General features: G+C 42.8%; 1 protein-coding gene across 3 annotated transcripts in view; it reads right to left on the reverse strand.

Annotated features, from left to right (window-relative positions):
- LOC121290443 (inactive N-acetylated-alpha-linked acidic dipeptidase-like protein 2) overlaps positions 1-20759 on the reverse strand; it is a 999957-nt gene that overhangs the window by 881647 nt on the left and 97551 nt on the right. Inside the window, exon 1 of one of the 3 annotated variants that reach the window (XM_041210898.1) lies at positions 18566-18625. The exons of the other annotated variants lie outside the window; for them this stretch is intronic. The gene's annotated coding sequence lies outside the window, so the exon portion shown is untranslated. Of the gene's footprint in view, positions 1-18565; positions 18626-20759 lie in introns of those variants that run through there. 3 annotated transcript variants of the gene reach the window in all.

The following is a 20759-nucleotide window of genomic DNA, read 5'->3' on the forward strand; positions in this document are numbered from 1 at the left end:
TAAGAGACACTCACTTACAACCCATTCAAATCATTAGACCACACCTCAGGCTGCAAGTAGTTCTGGACACCACATCTTAGGAATGATACATTGGCCTTAGGGGAGTGGATTATAGACTTACTAGAACGATGCCTGGACTTCAAGGATTAAGCTACAAGGAGAACTTAAACAAACGAAGGTTTTGTTTCCTGGAATTTCGAAGGTTAAGAGGTGATTTAATCAAGTTTTCAAATATTAAGTGGAACAGATAGGGTAGATTGGGAGAAGGTATTTCCACTGGGTGGAGAGTCTAGGGACATAATCTAACAATTAGAGCCATACCTTTCAGGAACAAAATTAGGAAACACTTTTTGACCCAAGTGTGATAGAAGTTTGGAATCCTCTTCCACAAATGGCAATTGATGAGAGATCAATTACTAATTTTAAAACACAGATTGATAAGTTTTTGTTAAGTTAAGGGATAAGGGGCAAAGGTGGGTAAATGGAGTTAGGTCTCAGATCAACCTCAATGAATGGCAAAACAGGCTCGAGAGGCTAAATGGCCCGCTCCTGTTCCCATGAGCAGAATTTTACGAGTCGGCGAGCAGGGGCTAGGCCCGCTTGCTGATGAGTAAAATGGCGCTCAGTGACGTCGGGAGGAACTCCCAACGTCACTGCGCCCGATTTAAATTTTCAGGAAGGCAGGAGCGCAGCAAAATCAGCTGCGCGCCCGCCAACCTGTCAATGGCCAATTGAGGCCATGACAGGGTCAATTAAGTAACTAAGGGACCTGCCCGTCCAACCTTAAGGTTGGCGGGCAGCCAGGAGACCCGGCGGGAGCTAGAAAAAACAGGAAACCTCATCCACGGGCGGGATGAGGTTTCATAGGCTTTAAAACATTTTAATAAAGCTTTTGTAAAAATTATGGACATGTCCCAACTCATGTGACACTGTCACATGAGGAGACATGTAAGGGAAATTTTAATTTTCTATCTTTGCCTTTTTTACATTTACAAACCATCTCCCTGAGGCTGCACTCAGGGAGATGAGTGCAGATGCACGAAAGAGCGCACTCTCAATTTTGGGATTCCCCCACCCCCCAACCTGCCCAGGAAATGCATAGCGCTTCCGTGTGGACGTCTTGCTGGGTGGGCCTTAAGTGGCCTGTCCATATAAAATGGCGGCATGCCTCCGATCGGGGGCGCCAATTGGAAGTGCGCATGTACCCGCCCCTCCATCAACTTACCCCCGACGGGGAAAATTCAGCACAATGTTCCTAATATTTTCACCTAAAGTAATTGCAATTTTGAATAATTAAATATTCTTCATACATTAAAAAATAAATAAAACATTCATCGAGAAAGTTAGAAGCTTTTTTATAAAGTATAGGCATGCACATTTCATATATTGATTGCTCATTTTGGTGAATTTCAATGCATTTAGTTTTGTCAAGCCTTAATAGAATATAATTCATACAAAAATTCATACACTTTACTTGCTTTAATAAACCCTCAAGTAAGTACTATAACAAAGATTAAAATACATTACTTTTACTGTAAAGTATCACAATACATGTCTGCCCTGTGAATATTTAGTAATGGGAATGCATTCATGCATTGTGCTCCACGAAATCTGTTCCATAGGAACAAATGGATTAATTCGAAAGAATTTTCTAAGATTACATTTAGTTATCTCAACGCTTAAGCTTCAGTTATACTGCAGCTTTCAATTTTGCATTTGTCTTGTTAACTGTGCAAATAGGTCGGACAGGATTATTCTGTAACTACACTTTACTGAAGGTCACATGAAGGTAAGCCATAACTGGGTGCACAGTCGGAAGTATTTGCAGAACTCTGTTCCCCAACAGACTAATTATTAATGTTTGAAAAGGGCAGGTGGAATTTTTGTCCCTCTATCAGCACTAAAGGTTGACCTTACAATTTTTAAAACATTCATGCAGTCTAATGTACTGTCTGGTCAGTTATATACCTACAGGATTATATCGTACTGAGAACAGACTAAGTTAAGTGTGAGTTGGCCTTCTGGACCAACCCGACTACTTTAGTGCACTTCAGGTTCAGATCAGTAAAAGACCCCAGGCTGCATGCCAGTACTTTTGTGCATCATTCCAAAATCATTTTACGCCAATTGACATTACAACTGCAGCATAAACTATTGCTGCAATCTGATAATGTGGCTTGTGGTCTCCATGAATTGTCAGACATTTTGCCTTGTACCATTTTCATCACTTATCACATTATGTGCATGCAAATGAAAAGCATTTTTGCTGAAAACATTTTCACCAAATCATTGACCTTCTAAAAAGAGAAAATACTGTAACTGTGGCCTAGAGCTGAAGACCCTTCAGTAAGGTCTTGGAGTCTCCAATGTTTAAAGATTAATCTCCAGGATGCAGTTTCACACAGCCTGGAACAAAACTAGGTACATTAAAAAGAGAGAGATTTTTATTTTTTTATTGGTTAAAAAAATATTGAACTTGGGAAAAAAGAATACTTGACTAACTATCAAGAATTATCCAATCGGGTAGCAAAGAGATGATTTGTTTTCTAATCAGGGTGGGAAGCTGCTGCATCCCATGAATGGACATGGTCAATTAAAATGAAAGACAGACTTGCATTTATATAGTACCTTTCAAGAGCACAGGATTTCCCAAAGGGATTTACAGGCCAATGAGGTATTTTGAAGTGTGGTCACAGTTGTAATTTAGGGATTTTATCAGCCAGTTTGCACTCAGCAAGCCCCCACAAACAGCAGTATATTAATGACCAGATAATATGTTCTTGTGATATTGATGGAGGGATAAATATTGGCCAGGACACCAAGGATAACTCTCCTCCTCTTCTTCAACGTAGCGTCCACCTGAATGGAGCCTCAGTTTAATGTCTTATCTGAAAATTGGCACATTGACAATACAGCACTCCTTTCAGCACTGCACTGGAGTATCAGCTTTGATTTTTGTGCACAAGTCCTGTGTAGGAGAATAGCGGTGGCAAAGGGTGGGATGGGTGGTGGCAAGTAGCCATATGGTGAAATTGTCTAGAGTTCACCCAACCTGAGTTGGCAAAACTACTGTCGCCTGAAGCTTTTTTATACTGAAGCAATCTAAATGCTTACTTTTATTATCACCTAGCATTATGATACTCTTCAAAATATGTTTCACAAATTGTGTTGGCTTTTTAATTAGATGCAAATGACTGTAATCAGAAAAACTGCATAATACGATATTCCACCAACTCAGAATTTCACTTTGAAAATGGAAGTCTTGACAACTTTAGGTAGAAATAAGGATGATAAAACAGTCACTAAATGTTAAGTTTCTTTTTATTTTAAAACTTGCTTGGCAGGAAGCAAAATATTAAATCACTGCAATTAATTACATTAATTGTGATACCTTCTTCCTTTAATGAGACTTAGGAAATAAATACTACAAGAAATACAGATATACACATTACAGGTATATGACATCAATATAGGGCTGGACAAATTCAGTATATTCCAAGAAAATCTACGTTGCAAATTTAAATCTACAGTTCACGCTTATATACATCATTGCTGGATTACCAAAACTCCAATCATATCCAAATTACACCTTATTTCATTCATAGAAAATTCATCAGATGCTTTGAATTGTAATACTACAATCCATTAAATGCAATATGGTTTCAGTTAGTGGATAATAAATGAGACTGCTGTCACCTTCAAGTGCAGTGTCATTACCCCATTTTCACATGAGATCAAAATCTATTCAGGGATGCAAATGAAATACTTTGCTCAGTGTTTTGTCCATGAAGTAGCATTTGTGCTGGACAGTCCAATTACTGTACAATCAATGCAATGTTTAAATGGCAGTATGGATTCAACTTAGGTCATTTACATCAATCAAGTTAAGAATAGCTTCAAGGGCCAAATATTTTTAAATGTGCAGATACAGGAAAGAGAAAAATTGCAGATAATGCTTTTCTGCAAACTCAGTCTAGAACAAAATTACCAAGACTAAACCTGATAATACGATTGCTAAGAAGAAAGAAAAGCGTGCAACTCGGTCTTTGTATATAGATTTTTATTTAAATGAGATCAGCACCAAAATTGCAACAAATTTTCCTTAAATTAAACTACAGACACAGTTAATACTTTTCTTCATATGATTGAAAACGGTGACCATCTATGCAGGGCTCTCCAGCAATTACTTTTATTGAGTCTCAAAGCTCAAGTACTTATAGCGTGAAACAAATGTCTGAATGAAACAATCAAGAAAGTAATTTTGATTTCATGACAAATCTAGGTGCAGGAACAAGTATCTAAGTGCAGGATTCTAATGTTAAATTAATAGAAGACAAAATAAATCTGCCAGTAGTGATAAAGCGATGGTAAGCTTTAAAACCCTGTAAATTGTAGGAGGATGCAATGACTGACGGAGGTAAGGAGTCCCCAATTTTTAAGTACTAGAATAAGTGAACAAAGAGGGAGAAATGAGGGATGGAGATTTTAAAAAGCCATTGAGAGGAAAGAGAGATGACAAAGGAAGGCAAGAGAGAGAAAGAAATGAGAAGAGAGAACAAGCGTACATAGAACATCTATTGAAATCTAAGAATACAAGCACAGGCGGGACTATAGACATTAATTAAAATTTAATCACTAAAATAACTAATGAATTAAGCACGACTGAAGAAACTTTGACTCAGGGTCAATGAGCTGGAGGCCGAGTTGCAGGTACTGCGACACTGGACACTTTGTTCAAGGAGGCCAGAGAGGGTCGCCTGGTTTGGTCCATGGTCAGGGACAGGGGAGTGTAACTTTGAGTGAGGCAGGTATGGAGATCAAGAAGCCTCAGCCCTTGCAATTGTCCAAGGTTCAAGGTTCTTGCAGCCTGAATGGACAAAAGCAGGGGCTGCAGGGTCAATGAGCTAGCTGACCATGGCACTGAATATAGGAAGCTACTCGGTGGGGGTTTGGGGGGGTGAGGGGGGAATTAATAGAAATGTAGTGGTCGGAAGGGACTGTATAAGCCGAAAGCATGAGTTCAGTCACCAGCTCCATGCCCGGATTTGAGACACCTACCATGGGCTGGACAGGAACTTGCAGTGGGAAGGGGAGAGTCCAGTTGTCGTGATCCACATAGGTACCAACAACATAGGCAGGACTAGGAAGGAGGCTCTGCTTAGAGAGAATGAGCAGCAAAGGGCTAAATTAGAAAGTAGAGCCTTAAAAGTCAAACTCTGGATTATTATGTAAACCATAAGTAAATTGGAGTTGGGTAAATAAGATTAGAGAGTTAAATACGTAGCTCAAAGATTGATGTGGAAGAAATGGGTTTTAATTCATGGCGCAATGGCACCACTACTAGGGAAAGTAGGAGCTGTACCATTTGGACAGCCTTCACCTGAACCGTTCTGGGACCAGTGTTCTGGTGAGTTTTCATTTTACTTTTCTTTCATGGGATGTGGGCATTACTGACAAGGCCAGCATTTGTTGCCCATCTTTAACTGCCCTTGAGCTGAGTGGCTAGTGTGGTAATTTCAGAGAACAGTTAAGAGTCAACCACATTGCTGTGGGTCTGGAATCACATGTAAGACGGCAGGTTTCCTTCCCTAAAGGACTTTAGTGAACCAATGGATTTTTATAATAGTGGATGATAGTTTCATGGTCACCATTACTGAGACTGGCTTTTAATTCCAGATTTATTACTTGAATTCAAATTCCACGTTGGGATTTGAACCCGTGCCCCCAGAGCATTAGCCTGGGCCTCCAGATTACTAGTCCAGTGACATTACCACCATGCCATTATCTCCCCCCTAACCATACAACTAGGGCAATAGAGGGAATTTAAACTAAATAGTGGGGGAGGGGGATCAAGTGAGGAAAGATGTGATAAATTCAAGAGAGAGAACAGGACAAGTGAGCAAGGTAGCAATAAAGGAATTGATAATTTGATTGTGGCAGGAAGGGACAGAATGTACAAATTTAAGAGTGCACCAGCAGATAAGGCTAGAGGCTGTGAAAATAATAAGACGACAGAATTAAAGGCACTAAAATAAAAGCAAAATACTGCAGATACCGGAAATCTGGAATAAAAACAGAAAATGCTGGCAAAATTCTGCAGGTCTGGCAATATCTATGGAGAGAGAAACAAAGTTAATGTATCGAGTCTGTATCACCCTTTTTCAGAGCTTCGGACTCGTAATGTTTACTCTGTTTCTCTCTCCACAGATGTTGCCAGACCTGCTTAGCTTTTCCAACATTTTCTGTTTTTATTTCAGAATTAAAGGCACTCTTTCTAAATGTGCACAGCATTCACTACAAGGTAGATAAATTGAAGGCACAAAAAGAAGTAAATAGGTATGATCTATATGCCATTGCGGAGACATGGCTGCAGGGTCACCAGGGCTGGGAATTGAATGTTCAAGGGTATTCAACTTTAAGAATGAAAGGCAAAATGGAAAAGAAGATGGAATAGCACTGTTAGTAAAGGGTGAGATCAATACATCAGTGAGAGAAGATCTTAGGTTGAAGGATCAAGATGTAAAATCAGTTTTGGTGAAGCTAGGAAACAGCAAAGGGCAGCAAACATCGGTAGGAGTTATTTATAGGCCACCACACAGTCGTGGTAATGTAGGGCATAGTATAAATCAGGAGATTAGAGGTGCATGTAACAAGGATAAAACAGTAATCATGAGGGAATTCAATCTACATATTGACTGGGTAAACTAATTAGCATTAATACTCTGGAGGACAAATTCCTGGAATGTGTATGCAATGGTTCCTCAACATACAGTTCTAGAGAACCAATGAGAGAATGGGCTATTTTAGATCTAGTAAAGGGTTAATTAATAATCCCATTGTAAAGGAACCTATTGGGAAGAGTAATCATAATATGATAGAATTTTACATTAAGTTTGAAAGTGATGTAGTTCAGTCTAAAAATCAGCTGTGGTAGTTAGGGAAATTAAATTAGCAGACAGGTAATGGCTGGCATTTAAAGAATTAGTACATGGTTTACAACATTAAAAGAAGTGGCTAGTGAGATGGTTGGTGAATTGGCTTTAATTTTCCAAAATTCCCTAGATTCAGGGAAGGTTCCAACGGGTTGGAAAACAGTGAATGTAACTCCTTTATTCAAAAATATATCAGAAAGAAGGAAAACAGGCCAGTTAGCTTAACATCTATCATAGGAAAAATGTTAACAGCTATTATTAAAGACGTTATAGCAGGGCTTAGAAAAATTCAAGGTAATCAGGCAAAGTGAATATGGTTTTGTGAAAGGGGAATCATGTTTAACCAGCGTATTGGAGTTCTTTGAATGAGTAACATGCTCTGTAGATAAAGGAGAGCCTGTGGACATAGTGTACTTGGATTTACAGAAGGCATTTGATAAGATGCCACATCAAAGTTTTTTATGGAAAATAAAATAAAAGGTGTAGGGGGCAACATATTGGCATGGATCTAAGATTGGCTAGCTAACAGGAAACAGAGCGTAGGCATAAATGGGTCATTTTCTGGTTTGCAGGATGTAATGAGTGGTGTGCCACAGGGATCAGTGCTGGGACAACTTTTTACAATTTATATAAATGACTTGGATGAAGGAACCAAAGGTACGGTTGCTAAATTTGCCGATGACACAAAGATAGGTAGGAAAGTAAGCTGTGAAGAGAACATAATGAGGCTACAAAGGGATATATATATAGGTTAAGTGAGTGGGCAAAGATTTCGCAAATGGACTATAATGTGGGAAAATGTGAAATTGTCCATTTTGGCAAGAAGAATAAAAAAGCATATTATCTAAATGGTGAGAGATTGCGGAACTCTAAGATGCAGAGGGATCTATATGTCCTGGTGCACAAAAGGTTAGTATGCAGGTACAACAAATAATTAGGAAAGCTAATAGAATGTTATAATTTATTGTGAGGGGAGTCGATTACGAAAATAGAGAGGTTATGGTTCAGTTATACAGGGCATTGGTGAGACCACATCTGGGGTATTATGTACAGTACTGGTCCCCTTTTATAAGAAAGGATGTAAATGCATTGGAAGCAGTTCAGAGAAGGCTTACTAGACTAATACCTGGAATGGGCAGGTTATTTTATAAGGAAGGGTTGGATAGGCTAGGCTTGTATCCACTAGAATTTAGCAGAGTAAGAGGCAACTTGATTGAAACATAAATAATCCTGAGAGATCTTGACAGGGTGGATATGGAAAGGATGTTTCCTCTTTTTTTTGTTCATTCATGGGATGTGGGTTTGCTGGCTGGGTCAGCATTTATTGCCCATCCCTAGTTGCCCTTGAGAAGGTGGTGGTGAGCTGCCTTCTTGAACCGCTGCAGTCCATTTGGTGTGGGTACACCCACATTGCTATTAGGAAACGATATCCAGGGTTTTCACCCAGCAACAGTGAAAGAATGGCAACATATTTCCAAATCAGGATAGTAAGTGACTTGGAGGGGAATTTCCAGGTGGTGGTGTTCCCATCCAACTGCCATCCTTGTCCTTCTAGATGATAGCTGTCATGGTTTTGGAAGGTGCTGTCAAAGGAGCCTTGGTGAATTCCTTCTTGTAGGAGAATCTAGAACTAGGGGTCACTGCATAAAAATACCGGGGCGCGCATTTAAGACAGAGATGTGGAGAATTTTCTTCTCTCAGAGGGTAGTGAGTCTTCCTCAAAAGGTGGTGGAAGCAGAGTATTTGAATATTTTTAAGGCAGGGATAGATATATTCTTGATAAGCATGGGGGTGAAAAGTTATCAGGGGTAGACAGGAATGTGGAGTTGAGGTTATAATCAGATCAGCCATGATATTATTGAATAGCAGAGCAGGCTCGAGGGGCTGAGTGGCCTACTCCTGCTCCTAATTTATACATTCATATGTATGCTCATACGTTCGTAACAAATTTACATTCCTTTGAGGCACAAAAACCCAGAAGGAAATCTGATCCAACCATGGCTAAGAAGAGAAGTTAAAGATTGTATTAGATCAAAGGAAAAGGCTTATAAAGTTGCCAAAAATCAGTATGCATAAGGATTGGGAGTATTTTAGAATCCAGCAAAGGAGGACCAAGAAACTGATAAGGAAGGAGAAAATAGAAAATCTAAGTAAACTGGTGAGAAACATAAAAACTTCAAGTTTTATCAAATAAGTTTTATCAAGCTTATCAAGTAAAAGCTTCTATAGGTATATAAGAAGGAAAAGAGTAGCAAAGTGTGCCTACTACAGGCAGAGACAGGAGAATTTATAACAGGGAATAGGGAAATGGAAGTATAATTAGACAAACACTTTGATTCCACCCTTTGCGTCTGTCTTCACAGAGAAAGATACAAAAAAACTTCCAGGAATACTAGAGAACCAAGAGACTAGCGAGAACGAGAAACTAAAAGAAATTAGCATTAGTAAAAAAGTAGAGAAATTAATGGGATTGAAAGTTGATAAATCCCCTGATATGATGATCTACATCCCGGAGTGTTGAAAGAGTTGGCTGCAGAAATGGCAGATGCCTTGATGTTCATCTTCCAAAATTCTATGGGCAGAATCTTCTGGTCAGCGTGTGGGGAGAGGGGGCTCCGCACGGCAATGCATAAAATGACACACAGTGGCGTCGGGCGTGCGTCATTCCAATCTTCAAAGTCAAAGGCATGTTAAGGCCATTAATCACCTCATTAAAGTCATTGTCAGGGCTGCCCGTCCAACTTTAAGGTTGGCGGGCTTCACATTTTCATGGAACATCATCCACGGGTGGGATGAGGTTTCATGAAGTGTTTAAAAGTTTAATAAAAATTTTTATTAAAATTTATTGACACTGTCACATGAGGGGACATGTCTGGGTAATTTTTTTCATTCCTTTTTTCAATGTTTTCATAATTTAAAGTAATCTCCCTGAGGAGTTTTCTGTGCCTCATGGAGATTTCTGCACTCTTTTGCATGTATGTGTAAAATAGCGCAGGCCCCGACTCTCCCTCCTCCCCCCGCCCGCACAGGTAGCACTGAGCGCTTCCGGGTGTGCGACACGCTGGGTGGGCCTTAATTGGCCTGCCCACGTAAAATGGTGGCACACAGTCGATCACGGGCGGTGATTGGCTGCGTGCCCGCCTGCGCCAGCTCCCGCCCAGCCCACCCAACGTGGAGAAAATTCTCCCCTATAGGTTCTGGAACAGCTCCTGCAGATTGGAAGGTAGCAAATATAACCCACCATTTAAGAAAGGAGGGAGAGAGAAGATAGGGAACTACAGACCTGTTAGCCTGATACCAATAGTCATGAAAATAATAGAATCTATTATAAAGGATGTGATAACTGCACTCTTAGAAAATAATGGCAGGATTGGGCAGAATCAACAAGGATTTATGAAAGAGAAATCATGTTTGATTCGTTTTCTATTAGTTTTTTGAAGATGTAACTAGCAGAATAGATAAGGGGGAACCAGTGGATGTGGGGTATTTGGGTTTTCAGAAGGCTTTCGATAAGGTCCCAAATAGGAGGTTAGTGTAAAGAAAATATAACTTTTCCAATATTAATGTGCGGTACTGTGAAGCAGGCTTGTGGGGCTGTGTGTGTGCTTGTGTATGTGTGTATGATTGATATATTTAAACTGAAGATAGTCAAACTGCAAGGTGTAAAAGCAGGTATTTTGAAGTGGAAATGGACAAGCTAAGATGGGATGCAAGTAAATACATGAATAGGAATTTGCATTATGAGATAAATGAGGAGTTGAATTTTTAGCTGTTGAATTTCAAAGAGAGAAAATAGAAGTTTTACAACTGGCAAAGTTCATACATTAATAAAGCAAAGTTATTAGGTATGTTTCCTGAAAGTAGAGGCCATAAAGATAACATGAAAAATGTTGATATTCTATGAAAGGTAACTTCCAAAGAAAGTTAAGAACAATGGGATTAAAGATAAAAGAGAAAAAACTATACTTGAGAAAGAATTCAAAACTGTATGGTGTGTGGCCATGTGAGATCTTAAAGAGTGTGCAGTGCAAATACAGATGTGAAGGAAGCAACCTTTAGCCACCCTGGAGAAGTGCCTGGTTGTTCTAGAAAGCAAGGTTTTGTTACAAGCCTTGTATTTCCATTGTCAAGTGAGAGAGCGAAAGAAGCCCTGTGAGATGCCTTCCCAATAGCAACAGTGGGTGCCTTGCAGTAATATTATTGAATGTTTTATAGATAAGGGTGTTTATTTGTGAGAATAGCCAAGTAGAAATATTTCTGGAAATGTTGTAAGACTAAATTTAACTGTGCAACTATAATCTTGTGTATTTAAGTTTCCTTTACTTTTGTTAGTAAATGTTTCAATTTAATATTTAAAATCTCCAAAAGTGATAATGGAATCTTTACTTCTGACTTCAGTACACATACCTTCTCTTAATAAAAATACACATTGCAAATCGCTGTAATAGCTTGACCAATTTCCCTTTGGGATTTGGTCAGCCTAGAAATTACCACCTGCCTTATCATATTATTAGAAAGCAAAAGATATCAAGCAACATGGGACAGTGCAAGGAAATGGTGTTGAGGTTGGAGATCAGTCATGATCTAGCTGAATGGTGAAGCAGGCTCAAGAAGCCAAATGGCTATTCCTGCTCCTATCTCCTATGTTCTTATGTTCCTAACTGGAGAGAGAGAAAGAAGCAGAGAGGCACTGAGAAGCAAGGAGAGGGAGAAGCAAGATGAAAGAGAGAGAGAGATGGAGAAGGAAGGAGACATAAGGAAAGAGAGAAGGAATTAGTGAAATGAGAGAGAGAAGGGTGAGAGAGAACGAATGAGTGAAAGGGCAAGATAAAATGAAGGCGTAAGGAAAGAAAGAGAGGAGGAGAATGTAAGGAATGAAGAAAGGCTAAACAGAAGGAAGAAAAACAAGAATGCTTGCAGGAAAAATGAGGATAAAAGAGGTAATTACTTATCATCTACATAATCAAGTACAAACAGTCCAAGATTATGGAATCACAGCCCAAGATTTTCCACCCATTCATTTTAATGGGCAGAAGAGCCCAGGCTGCTGGGGGCAGAGATACAGTCATGCTGCCATCTGTCATTCTATAACCTGTAAAACCATTACAAGCAAGGGTAAGAAAACTGTTTACAGGGATGTCATGAACAAGGGTTTTTGAGCAAAGGTTTGCTGAATTAAGGGTAAGAATCCCTCCTCAATCCAAGGGGGCTGAATCAAATGGTCACACTCCTATTGCTACCATGATGGGTAAAAATGGTAATTAAATATTACTTGCAAACTCGCATCCTTATTTTCACTTCAGAGAACATGTGGTCAACAATGATTCGTCAATCGTGTGTAATCTAGAGGCGACAACTTGTAAATTACACAAAACACAATTAACTGTGATGATGTGACTGTGATTCTAACATTCTCATTTACACAAACTCATACAAAAAGCTCTTCTGTAGAGTTAATGCAACCAAATAATTAAAATATGTACAAGATTTAAAATTGCTTTCGATTGTCACTTGGTCAACTGAAGTATTTACTAAACACTTTGGTTTTAATCTCTAAATGCAAATGTTTTTGTGACTATTTTGGCTCTCCCTGCCCCTCCTACAAAGACTTCTTCATGCACAGCTGTATTCCTGAGATATTATGGTTGCAGATCTGTAAAATCCATGATGAAAGGAATGGACGCAATAAAAATATGTGAACCAAATTTACAATGTTTATTTGTATTCTTCTCATTAGAATAATTTTTGCTCGCTCATTTTTTAAATTGTATGAGTTTATCCAGATGCATTTTTAAATAAATGTAACTGGAAACAGCTGACCTGATCCCAGCAGGTTTTTCTCTTTTATGCTCTTATTCTTTACAAACATATCCCTGCCTTCCCTCTTCACCAACACATGTCTTTCAAATACAGAACTTCCTTTCCAACATCACTGAAGGGTGAAAGTGCTGAATGAGGACTGAAGGAATACTCCAAGGAAGTTCAAAAAACTATTAAAAGCAAAATACTGCGGATGCTGGAAATCAGCATCTGAAAAACAGAAAATGCTGGAAAAACTCAGCAGGTGTGACAGCATCTGTGGAGAGAGAAACGGCGTTAACGTTTCGAGTCCGTATGAATCCATCTGAAGAAGGGTCATACCTGCTGAGTTTTTCTAGCATTCTCTGTTTTTATTTCAAAAAACTGTTGAATTATGTTAACAGACTTGAAAATCTGGGGTGGTATTCACTAGAACCTAAGACAGCTAAAACAAAAGGCTATTATAATTTAGAATGCCTCACCATAAGTGAGTGTTGAAGTCAATTAATACTAATGAACAGGGGGTTAGTTAAATATGTTACAATCCTCATATATACCAGAAACTTTTAAAAAGAAATTTAAACTTCCAGTTAATAGCTGAACAGATGACACAAGATTGCACATATTAAGACATTTACTGTAACAAACAGGCTAAAGCACTATTGACTAAACGCCATGTCTATAGGCAACTTATACTTTAAACACAAGACAGAACTTTTAACTGAGAAAAATCTTTGTCAGGTATAGATTACACTGTCCTTTAAGCAGATATTGGGTAGAATCGTCGCAGATTTGTACTAAGTGCGGTAGCAGGCAGGAAGCAACATTTTACCCACCGACCTGATGGCGGGTTTTCACATCCCAAACACGCCACATTATTTACACATTCCTGGGAAACACGCCATTTTCAAGGTGGGTGGGCTCTCATTCGCCCGCCCGCCATCACCCCGCTGCTGCATCACGCTGGGTGCCATATTTAAAGTCCAGTCGCAAGCACACATCTCAGAGCTTCCAGGCCACCACTGCTGCATGGATGACATGGACCCTGAAACTGAAGAAGACTGCAGCCTCCAGGTTCAGCGACTCATCCCTCAAGCGCCTTTTGGATGCCATGGAAGCCCGCTGAGATGCCTTCTACTCCCGCTCTGGCTACAGGATGGGCAGCAACAGCACTAACCTGACGGTGGCAGCAGTGGTCAGTGTGAACGCCCTTCAAAAGAAGACAGCCACCCAGTGCCGCAAAAGGATGAATGATCTCCGTTCTGCCAGACAAAATCACTGTTCTCAACTCACACACTCACAAACCCATCACACACCCTCAGGGCCCTCATTTACTGCCAGTTCAAGGGAGATCACCATTCACTCTCTCACACTCACCATCATTGTCCTCATCCCGTCCATGGGACCACTCACCACCCACACAGGTCAGGCATACTTATCATCTGGCCTGGCAGGCGTCCTGTTTACACTTTCTCCATCTCTATTAATGTAGGACAAACTGGCACACAACAAGAGGGAGCGGTCGCAGATCAGTGACGAAATGCCTGAAATCAAGGTCCTCACGGACTTTGAAAACAGAGCCATCCAGCTGGCTGGTGACAATCTGGACGGGTCCTGTGCTGATGGTGAGTTGGTGGTTCCCTAGCAAGTACGAGTACAACGTCCATCAGACAACCATGCTGTAAGTGATGTATCCTGATTCACAGGCCACTGCCATATAATAATTATCATTCCTAGCTTTTGCAGGCACCTCTGCCAAACAGCCGATGGAGTCCACAACCCAGGGCTTCGAATCAAGCCCCAAAGAAACCTCTGAAGAGGAATCTGGAGGCACCCTCATTGAGTTCCCATCACAGCGCTCACCCATGCCCACCACCAGCGCAGAGACACACACCTTGGTGGGATCCAGCTTTAGAATAAGCCTAGAATCACAATCTGGTGAGCACATCGCACTTTCTGATCCTGAGTAGGTGGAGGCAGGGACTTCCCAGGTTTCTGGCACGTAGAGGACTGCTGGAAGCCAGAACATTGCTGAGTCCGAGTCAGATAACAAGCTTCTGGACTGGGTCATGTCACAGTTGCTGGAGCTGCAAAGGCAAGCTCAGGAACATCAGGAAGGGATGTCCGCTGCATTCCTCAGATTGAAAGGCACGATGGAGATGTCCATCTGCCTTCACTCTGAGATGACATAGCAGCTTGCCAATGCATTGAGGTCAACATTGGTAGGATGGCGGCCGCCATGGAGACCTTGGTCCAGGACTTCGCTCCTGCACTGCTGCGTGGGCTCAATTCCATCGCTGATGCCATAGTTGGCCTCCAACAGTGTGCACACCAGATAGGTTCCAGACCGCTCGATCTCATTCCAGCTACCCCTGCTTCTCAAGGAGGCAGCCTGGAGCCCCCGGACACCCAGAGGGAGGAGGATCAGCAGGTGCACACTCCGAGCCCATCCATCCAGGTGACTCCGAGAGTGTCCGGCCCATCCGACTCCTCTCTTCCTGTAACCTCAGCAGCTCCAGCTCCACAGGCCACTGCCACACAGCAGGACCCCCGAAAGCAGGCCAGGTCCTCCAAGTCACAGCCCTCCAGAGGATGCTGGAAGTCTCCAGGGATTTGTGACCAACTGAGGATGTAGGCATCATGCACACTCCCTGGAAACCGTGCGCACACTTGCAGGATGTGTTTCGGGTGGTCGCATACCAGCTGCACGTTCAGTGAGTGGAACTCTTGCGGTTGATGTAGTTCACTGCGTGTTGCAAAGGAGATCCGAGTGCCACGAGTGCAGTTGATCACACCCTGTACATGTGGGAAACCCGAGATCTGGGCGAATCCAGTCGCTCTTGCATCTTGGCTGTCCTGGTCCTGGGTAAAATGCACAAAGTTGTGTGCCCTGGCAAAGATGGCACCTGTGACCACATGGATGCAGTTTTGGTGGAGGATTGTTGAGATTCCACAGAGGTCAGCCTGTGAAGCCCTGAAAAGGAGCCATTGACACAGACATTGAGCGCCGTTGTCACTTTCACGGCCACTGGTAGTGAATGCCCTGCATGTCCCCCATGGTGCCAAATCCTGCAGCAGTTGGTAAAGGTGCCCAACAAGTTCCCTAGACAAGCGCAGTCTTTGGCGACACTGGTTCTCGTCTGCAGGAATAGACCCGAGTGCCGCTAGGCGCCGACCAGTGACAGCTCCCTGTGGCTCTTCAGTAGCGTGTGCAGGAGCCCCAGCCGCCACTTCTTCCTGAGGTTGCTGCTCCTGCCTCTGCGCAGCCAGGCACCTCAGTCGCTCTCTCCTCCGTCGTCTTTGCTCTCTGTAGGCCATCAGTGAGTTCACCAGGCTCCATGATCTTGATGTACTCCTCACTCCTCCTGCAGGATGGAAGAGAGAGACATGTGGTTAGCATGGGTGTACTAAGAACCTGTCCTGGTTAAGTGTGAAGGACCCTTAATGATTCCCAGAGAGTGCTGGCCACCACTTGGATGGCCAGAGATTAGTGCACTGCATGGCTGCCCGAGACACTACCCACCTCTGCCCCAGTCCACCCAACTGATGAGTGGCAGCTTTGCCCATTGGACTGCATGCTATGCTCTCAGCTCAGGCGCAGGCATTCTCCTGATCTGCGCTACAAAGCTGCACTATTAGCTTGAACCATGGGGGAGACTGGTCTAAACCAGGATGCTGACATTGTAAGGGGCTGAGAGTGCGGGGAGTGAAAATCTTTGGAGCGCTTGGTGTCACTTTGATGCCTCTGCACTGCTTGAGTGGGCAGATAAGCTAAAATCCCAACCCCCCTAATATTAATGTGGCTGCGCCTGAACTGTCTCAGTTGCAATGGTCACTTTATGTAGATTTCGCTAATGTGTGGCCACTTCCCTTACCCACACTACACCCCACCCCAAATACTGTGCAGTATGTTCAACGTCAGGCCCTTGCCCCCCACAAGTTGCCTCAATGGCAGGGCTGCCCTTAACCCTGACACCACTGCACCCCTCAAGCTTGAAGTCCAGCAGGCAACCCTGGCGAGTGCGGCACAACGTTACTGTGTACTCACCTCTGAGTTCCCCGCAAAATGCAGGCCGCCAAATGCATGTCGCCTATGTGCTGTTGTGAAACATGTCGGCGTGCTTTCCCACCGATGTGGACTGACAATCCAATTGGAATGTTGGGGGGGGCGGAACGATTCCAATGGGCTGGTCTGATAATGATATGCTGATGTATTACAATGAGGTTCCCGATGTTCAATGGCGGGAAACACAGCCCACCGTTGGTGGGCTGAGTTGATGATCGCGAACTGGTTTCCCCCTGTTGTAAAACTAATTGTACCATATTGTCCGCTGATAATGCTGATTGCCACCGACGTCAGCAGGCACGAAAAATTCCACCTGTTGAATTCTCCCAGAATCAGTCCAAAATGATCCTTAGCTTCCAAAGGTTTATTTCCTTTCCCAGCCTGGAAACTTTTAACTCCAGAACTATCTTTTACGGTCTGAGTTTTCCTGGAGACTTCTCCCTCTAGCTAAAGCTAGGCAAATCTTTCAGCCGTGTTTTAACTCCTCATGAATTTGGTCTCTCCAATCTGAGCACAAGCTCCCACCCACATTCCTGCACAGTTAACCATGGAGACTTTTGGCCTCCAGTAGTTCTCTCTCCCAGACACTAGCAAGCTAATCTGTGATATTAAATAATATTTTAGGAAAGCCTGTAACCAATAATACAATGGTTTCCTCTGTACCCTTCCCATCTCAAAGCCCATCGTATGAACAAGGAGCAGGAGTAGGCCATTCAGCCCTCAAGCCTGCTCCGCCATTTAATAAATCATAGGTAACCTGATAGAAATCAGAATTCTGCATCCCACCTACCGCCAACAACCTATCACCCTCTTGCTTACCAAGAATCTATCCATCTCCGGCTTAAAAATTTTCAAAGACTCTGCTTCCATCATCTTTTCAGGAAAAGAATTCCAAAGACTCACAACCCTCTGAGTGAAAAAATGTTGCTTCATCTCTATTTTAAATGGGCGATCCTTGATTTTTAAACAGTGACCCCAGTTCTAAAACATCCTCTCCACATCCATCCTGTCAAGACCTCTCATGTTTCAATCAAGTTGCCTCTTACTTTTCTAAACTCCAATGGATACAAGCCTAGTCTGTCCAACCTTTCCTCATAAGCCAACGCCCCTCCCATTCCCGACATTAGTCTGGTAAGCCTTCTCTGAACTGCTCCAATGTACTTACATCCTTCCTTAAATAACGTGACCAATGCTGTTCATGGTACTCCAAATGCGGTCTCAGTAGTGCCCTGTACAACTGAAGCATAACCTCCCTACTTATGTATTCAATTCTGCTCACAGTAAATGAGAACTTTCTATTAGCTTTCCTAATTACTTGCTGTACTTGCATTCTAGCCTTCTGTCATGGCATTATCATGGCAACGTGAATTGCATGGGCCTTGTATCCAGGTAGGAATGTTAATCAGCTATTCTTTAGACCAAACTCTATTCTATTATGAATTAAATGGGCAGTTGATAGCACAACTGTTTACAACTCAACATTCTCAACACTTTTATTGGGCTTTGGAAACTCATGGTCTATCCACTGTTAGCACACAAGCTGTTGCCATTGTTACCCAGTGCAAACACATTGCCCCTTCTTCCCAATAAAACAACCTAGGCTCCCTTTAAATTTTAACAATGAAGCTTCCAGGCCTGCTGTCAGGCAGGCTTCAGAACAATTCAATTTTACCTTAAGTTAAAGACACAGTACCAGAACATAATCTTATAAACATTAAAACTGTGACAAATACTTGAAGAAAATATTCAAGAACTTTCATTTACATACCACAAAATAATCTGTTTTTGATGGACTTGCTTGTAAAGAGAAGGTTGCACAGGATACTTGAGAAAACCTTAGCTTTTTGAACAGTAGCATGAATCTTATTTTTACCTGATTAGGCAGACAAGGCCTCACTTTTACATCTCATCTCAAATCTGTTACTACTAACACCATACTTCCCCAGTACTGCATTCGGCTGGATCTTGCACTACATGGGGTACTAATGATTGAAACCACAATATTCTGATTCAGAACTGAAAGTGCTAATACCAAAACAAAACTCTCAGAGGGGGAGGTGATGGCAGAGTCCAATGTACAAACTCAAGTCAGCACCCGAAGTCACTCACTCCCACAGCGGTGCACTGGCACAATAGCCTCCTTCTATGATGATGTTTTTATGATTTATAATATCTCATTGGAGGCCAGGTGAGATAATATTCAAATATACAAGATCCTGAAGCAAACAAACAAATTGAACAGGAATAATGGACAGTATTTTCCGGTCCCGCCAGCAACAGGTTTCATGCCAGGCAGGAGCAGAAAATTCAGAGAGAGGCCAAAAATCTATTTCCGCCTGCAAGAAATCAGTTCGGAATTTTCCTCTCACCACTTTCATGGTGGGATGATGGCGGGTTGGGTTTTCCACTGATCCATGTCAGGAACGCCATGTTGCTTGCATTACCCTGTCATGAATGCACATTCAAAATGCTACTTACCAGAACCATGCTTCCCCTCCCAAACTTATGCAACCCCAGCAGGAAATTAGACAGGTCTAAATCATGACTGGATACAAGTGGCGTGCAGCTGTCCGCCCTCACTTCAAGTTGAGTGCTACATTCAAAGCCTACCAGCAGAAGCGCTGCTCTGGTTTCTCAGCAATGGTAATATAACGCCACACTGGTGTTGGTGTAGGGTTGGTCTGCTCCTGGTGGGTGCCTCCTTACTCCAGGAGGGCAACACTCAGTGTGTGCAGCAGCCCTCAAGCAGCGCTGCATTCTGAAAGAGAGACCAACATTGAGTCAAGTGGGGGGGAGTAGGGGAAGGATGAAAGAAACGTAAGGCTCAATGGGGTATGGTGGCTTTGGAAGGGGGGGGAAGGAAGACAGAGACATGGGAGTCAGTGAGGCACGGTAGGCTTTGAAGGGAGGGTGGATGGATAACAGAGACATGGGGGACAATGGGGTATGGTGGGGTTGGGGGCGGAGGGCAATGGCAGGCATGGTGGAGACCAAGGGTGGGCATGGTGGAGCCCAACACGGAAGACTAGAATGCAGACATAGGTGGTGGTGGATGGGCATAGAACTGTATGAATAGGAAGAGATGCACGCAGCCTTTGAAATAGGAGGGGCGGAGGGCGGGCTGAAGCTGGGGGGGTTGGGGATTGTGTTAGTGTGGCACAAGATGGATGGGTTGCACAGAGATTCATGGGTGGGTGGGAGGGAGACTGTGTTGTGATCAGTCATGATGGAACAGGAGAGTTCATTGACAGCCATTGCCTCTGGTCTAGGGTCAAGAGGTCAGAATGAGGGATTATAGGCAGTCCTGGGCTTTGTGGACTTCACAGTCAAGGGAAAAGATTAAAGGCTGTCCTGGGGCTCTGTGGGCCATGCGTGTCACACATGTTGTTGTCCTGGTCCAGGAAGGGACAAAGCCCTGTTGCTCAATTGGGATAAGACACAGCTTGGTGTGCAGGGCATGGTCACGGTCTTACAGTCGGTGGCAATGGGGTTGCCTGGCTTGTGCTGGGCTACAGGTCATGGTTAAGGGAGGCATCTGCAGCCTGTAAATGGGGAAAACATTATAAGGGGGGATATTTGAAGGTCTCCTGCGGGGGTTCTCCTCTGTAAGTCACCGTGCACCAGCCTCGAAATGGGAAATGGTGAGGTCCACATGGGGCATAAAGACATCAACAGCGATGGGTTCAGGGGCGAGGGCAGGAATGTCCACCACAATTACAATGGGATACAGGGTCACTGAGAGAGGCTGGAAAATAACCAGATGGAGCTCTACCTGCACATCGTGAGGTTTCAGGATAATTGGAGGGACCCAGACACTGACAGGGGGGAGGTCGAAGCTGATCTCAAAATAAAAAAGCAGCCCACCTTCCTGAAAACCTGAAGTTGTTGCGCAGTTTGAAATTGAAACTAGAAAAGAATCCGCACAGAAGGGGTCTGAGACAGTGTGGGAGAAGCCTGCGGCT

The sequence above is a fragment of the Carcharodon carcharias genome, chromosome 2 (assembly GCF_017639515.1).
Source record: "Carcharodon carcharias isolate sCarCar2 chromosome 2, sCarCar2.pri, whole genome shotgun sequence".
NCBI classification, from domain to species: Eukaryota; Metazoa; Chordata; class Chondrichthyes; order Lamniformes; family Lamnidae; genus Carcharodon; species Carcharodon carcharias.